This window comes from Gobio gobio, assembly GCF_949357685.1.
Source record: "Gobio gobio genome assembly, chromosome: 14".
NCBI lineage: Eukaryota > Metazoa > Chordata > Actinopteri > Cypriniformes > Gobionidae > Gobio > Gobio gobio.
The window spans coordinates 21588672-21594751 of NC_137107.1; positions in this window are offsets into that span (position 1 = coordinate 21588672).

Consider the following 6080-nt stretch of genomic DNA (forward strand, 5'->3'; position numbering starts at 1 on the left):
CATATCAAGATGTTGATTAGACAGCATGATTACTGGACAGGTGTGCCTTAGGCTGGCCACAATAAAAGGCCACTCTAAAACGTGCAGTTTTATCACACAGCACAATGCCACAGATGTTGCAGGTTTTGAGGGAGCGTGCAATTGGCATGCTGACTACAGGAATGTCCACCAGAGCTGTTGCCCGTGAATTGAATGTTCATTTCTCTACCGTAAGCCGTCTCCAAAGGCGTTTCAGAGAATTTGGCAGTACATCCAACCGGCCTCACAACCACACCACGTGTAACCACACCGGCTCAGGACCTCCACATCCAGCATCTTCACCTCCAAGATCATCTGAGACCCGGACAGCTGCTGCAACAATCGGTTTGCATAACCAAAGAATTTCTGCACAAACTGTCAGAAACCGTCTCAGGGAAGCTCATCTGCATGCTTGTCGTCCTCTTCGGGGTCTCGACCTGACTGCAGTTCGTCATCTTAACCGACTTGAGTTGGCAAATGCAACATGACATCATGACTTTGCGTAAACATACAAATGGCGTGTTATCTGTACGCATTTTGAGCTATCCGCGTGTATTTCTACGCCATGGGATTCCGCGTGTATGTCTACGCCATGTGATTCCGCGTGAATGGATTTATAAACATACTAAATGATGTTTTTTTGAAAATGTAAAAGTGTGTGTGTGTGTGTGTGTGTGTGTGTGTGTGTGTGTGTGTGTGTGTGTGTGTGTGTGTGTGTGTGTGTGTGTGTGTGTGTGTGTGTGTGTGTGTGTGTGTGTGTGTGTGTGTGTGTGTGTGTGTGTGTGTGTGTGTGTGTGTGTGTGTGTGTGTGTGTGTGTGTGTGTGTGTGTGTGTGTGTGTGTGTGTGTGTGTGTGTGTGTGTGTGTGTGTGTGTGTGTGTGTGTGTGTGTGTGTGTGTGTGTGTGTGTGTGTGTGTGTGTGTGTGTGTGTGTGTGTGTGTGTGTGTGTGTGTGTGTGTGTGTGTGTGTGTGTGTGTGTGTGTGTGTGTGTGTGTGTGTGTGTGTGTGTGTGTGTGTGTGTGTGTGTGTGTGTGTGTGTGTGTGTGTGTGTGTGTGTGTGTGTGTGTGTGTGTGTGTGTGTGTGTGTGTGTGTGTGTGTGTGTGTGTGTGTGTGTGTGTGTGTGTGTGTGTGTGTGTGTGTGTGTGTGTGTGTGTGTGTGTGTGTGTGTGTGTGTGTGTGTGTGTGTGTGTGTGTGTGTGTGTGTGTGTGTGTGTGTGTGTGTGTGTGTGTGTGTGTGTGTGTGTGTGTGTGTGTGTGTGTGTGTGTGTGTGTGTGTGTGTGTGTGTGTGTGTGTGTGTGTGTGTGTGTGTGTGTGCAGTGTAGGGGGATAGAATGAAACGGCGTTGATAAACACGCTAAAAAGCGATTATGCGTCTTGATAGCACGCCAAAATGGCATAGCGAATTGGCGTGTCAAACATACGCCATTTCATGAGATCAGTCTGCAAATGCTCACATTCGATGGCATCTGGCACTTTGGAGAGGTGTTGTCTTCAAGGATGAATCCCAGTTTTCACTGTACAGGGAAGATGGCAGACAGTGTGTATGACGTTGTATGGGTGAGCGTTTTGTTGATGTCAACGTTGTGGATCGAGTGGCCCATGTTGGCGGTGGGGTTATGGTATGGGCAGGTGTATGTTATGGACAACAAAAAGCGATGCATTTTATTGATGGGATTTTGAATGCACAGAGATACTGTGACGAGATCCTGAGGCCCGTTGTTGTGCCATTCATCCACGACCATCATCTCATGTTGCAGCATGATAATGCACGGCCCCATGTTGAAAGGATCTGTACACAATTCCTGGAAGCTGAAAACATCCCAGTTCTTGCATGGCCAGCATACTCATATTGTAAACAATATTTGGGAGAAATAGGCCTTTTGTGTACATGTGTACATTGTGAGTTCAGCTCATGAAAAATGGGGGCAAAAACAAAAGTGTTGCGTTTATAATTTTGTTCAGTGTAGAATGTTCTCCATGTTCAGCATGTTCTCCAATCTTAACTGAGAAACTTCTGTTGGTAAAATAAGATTTAAGCCACTACCTTTAATGCCTGCACAATGTTCCAAACAGGCAATAAGAACAGAATGATCTACTGTAGCGAATGCAGCAGTTCTAAGAGAATAGTCACCAGAAATTGAAGATGGGTCTAAAATTGGCCAACACTGTGAGGTTTAAGTTCTGTTTTTTTTAAGCAAGAGTAGACTGTTGCATGTTTAAGCAGATCAGAACCACCAGTTTCTAAACAGCTATTTATCATAATCAGAAGATGGGAACCAACAACATCAAAGACTTGTTTAAGGAAATATGGAGGGATAACACCAGTAGAAGAGCCTGAAGGCTTAAGGTGATCTACTATTTCTTGAAGCATAAGTGCCAGTAATAGGTCTAAACGGACTAAAAACAGAAGTACAACTAGGGGAAGTAGAGGGATCCGAAGAATAGGGAGTTATCCCCAATCTTAGATCCCTTATCTTATTGATAAAGAACTTGAGGAAATCTTCACACACAGATGAAGACACATCTGGGAACGAGCAAACAGAAGGGTTGATAGTGACATTAAAGGTCCCCTTCTTCGCGATTCCATTGTTCAAACTTTAGTTAGTGTGTAATGTTGCTGTTAGAGCATAAATAATACCTGTAAAATTATAAAGCTCAAAGTTCAATGCCAAGCGAGATATTTTATTTAACAGAAGTTCCCTTTCAAAGCCTACAGCGAACGGCTGGCTTGGACTACATCCTGGTACTTCCTTCTTTAATTACGTCAGTAGAGCAGTAGAACAGACTAACCTCCGCCCACAAAGAAACGCGAAAAAGGGGGCGCGGTCTTGTTGCTGTCCCACGTGGAGAAGCGGACGGTCGCGTGGAGAAAAGGAACTGTTGCGTTGAGTGTGTTTATCGCCATGTCATCGAGACGCTGTTATTTTCATCCAGGAGTCAAATCACCTTTGTTTGGCTTTCCCAGGGACGTTGTAGAGATTATTGAACGCATACATCTCTCCGTTAAGAGGCGTGACCTTTCCAACGTTCCAACGTTTCCAACGTCCTTTTTCTAAGCTGCTGTCAAATTACAACACAGGAACCGCTTTCACGTGCGCTAAGCTGTGGTCGAATCACAGCACAGGAACCGCTTGCACAATCAGAACTCGTTACGTGTTTCTGAAGGAGGGACTTTATAGAACAAGGAAATCACCAGCCGTTTTTTAGGACAGTGGAAACAGCGGTATACAGATAAGTAAATAGTGTGAAAAATACTGTTTTTTTACACGCGAAACATGAACACATGTTATATTGCACACTGTAAACACAATCAAAGCTTCAAAAAAACACGAAGAACGGGACCTTTAATAAAATTGAAAAGAGTTTTCAGTCTATGACAGTTCTTATTTAAGATTTCAGTAAAATACCTTGATTTTGCTGCTTTTACTGCTATCTGATATTGGGATAACGAATCTCTTAGCATTTCAAAAGAGACCTGTAGGTTTATGTGGCAAGTAAGCTGTGTAATAAGCGGGATTATGTAATGTACAAATATAAACCCCTTCGGAGTTTATTTTGCAATAAAACAATCCATTTACCGGTAACCCATCCAAGTGTTAATTAGTTTAGTTACTGTACTGTTCAAAAACTATTCAAATAGAATCTATTGCATCTACTTGTACTTATTAGATAATAGAAGCAAAGGAACATGTGCTGGTATTTAATATTGTAAGGTGGAAAATAATCAAAGATATTTGAAATAGAACAAAGTCATCTGCTTTACTGTTAGATGAAGATATTTGAAATTGTCTCAACCCCCTCCCCCCTTAATGCCATCAGAAGGGCCATTTGGGATTTCTAAGGACAAAAGAATGTCTGGCTGGCCAAATGCTTTTCACACCTTTGGTACAGTGGGAGAAGCTTCATCTGATTGGTTACTTTCAAACGTCTCACGGTTTGGTCTGATTGGTCAGTTTTAAAAGAGTCATATTTGAGTTTGGTGACATCAGGGAGGAGGATAAAAGAGGATTTCAACTGTAGTTCGGCCTCTTTGGATTCTCTGCTTTCTCTAGAGAGAGCTGCTCTTTAGCTCTCTCTTTCTTTCTCTCTTTCTCTCTCTCTCTCTCTCTCTCTTTCTCTCTCTCTCTCTCTCTCTCTCTCTCTCTCTCTCTCTCTCTCTCTCTCTCTCTCTCTCTCTCTCTCTCTCTCTCTCTCTCTCTCTCTCTCTCTCATTCTCACAGGTAACATTCTAGGCATAGGCCTACTGAGTATAATTAAGGTTTTAAGTTTACATCTATTTAAAACTATTTTAAGTGTAACCATAATTAGAATTTGTGTTTCCTTTTAAAAGAGATTTCTGTCTATTATGTAATTGACATTTTACATTTACTTGATGATTAATAAATTGTTACATTTTTGATCCTTTTTAAATTAATCTGTAATTATTAACTATCTCCAATACGGAACGGTTTTGCAACAAAGGGTTAAAATGGAATGATTAAATGTATGATTAACTATCAAATATAAATGACCAAACAACCAGTTGGGATTCTCTTCTAAATTCGACAACTATGATAAATGGAGTCAGATAAAGAATATTATAATCAAATCCATTTTTCCAGCTGAAACACTGAACACGCGTGTGGCCTTCACCGCGGTTCACTACCGATCCTTGGAGTGAATTCATGCGGTCTTACAATATATATAGTCAGAATAAGTACTATAATCTAATGAACAGTTACAAGTAGGCCTACTGTACAATTAAAAATAGATAGACTGACTATAGTCACTATTAGACTACATACTAGTACATAAAACAAATTAGGCCTATCAGAGTATTTTTATTTTGGGAAACGTTTACGTCTAGTTCACTACACATTCCAAAGTATAATTTTGTATGTTTTACTCCACTACATTTCATAACCTCATTATTTTAAACTAAAGAAATCACCTGCACCGAGACATGATAGCAGTGTCCGATTCAAGAACTTATTCAGTCATCAAAGATTAAATAATTGTTGTGCAGAAAAAAAATAAACGTACACTGTTACACACCAGCGACCCTATACAATTTTTTTTTAATTTTTTACAAAAAATGAATGGCAAAACAGGCATTAATTTATATATATATATATATATATATATATATATATATATATATATATATATATATATATATATATATATATATATATATATATATATATATATATATATATATATATATATATATATATATATATATATATATATATATATATATATATAAAAAAAAAGTTATATTGTTTATACTGAATTGATCGAGGAATACTAAGTTGTTGATGTCTAACTTTTAAAAAATCAATGAGGAGGAGGGTAATAAATGCTATCCCGGGTCACTAAAGACCCGAGGTATGCATATAAGGGTTAAATTGGTTCGCAAATCTGTTCTCGAATCAACAACTCACTAATTCAAATGATCTGGTCAGAGCGAGCCTCCAGTTAACAATTCACTGAATTCACAAATCTGTCTCGAAATGAGCCAAGAACGGGAGATCCTCGGAGCTTGAGGGTGAGTGACAGATGCCGCCAAAAATAATTTTGCTGCTGAATTTTATGATTTATTATTGTAAATGGAAATCATATTTACGTTACAACTGTCAGTTGTTTGTGAACTATATCTGCTACAAAAAGGCAAGCTGTTTGAAGGTGGACATGTCCAGATTTGTGTATTATACCATCTGGACGCTGGAAGGCTTTAGGTAAAAACTAAACATAACATTAAAATAATGCAAATTAATGCTCATGCATCTTCCTTGCTGTCGTATCAGTTTCAAATTATGTAAAAATAGTATGTTTGCATAGAGTTTTTGTTTTTTGTTAACACATTTTGCCCTTTGTCTATGTCTGTTTTTATATTATTAATAATAATAATAATTTTTATAACTGTTTTTATATTGTATGTTTATATTTGTCATTTTGTTTTTCCTTATTGTTATATACTATAGGCATATGGTATATTTTGTTATTTTTACTAGTTTGCACATTTGAATTATCAGGAAGTATCAGTAGGCTAGTAGTTATCAGCGTATGACAAGTTTTG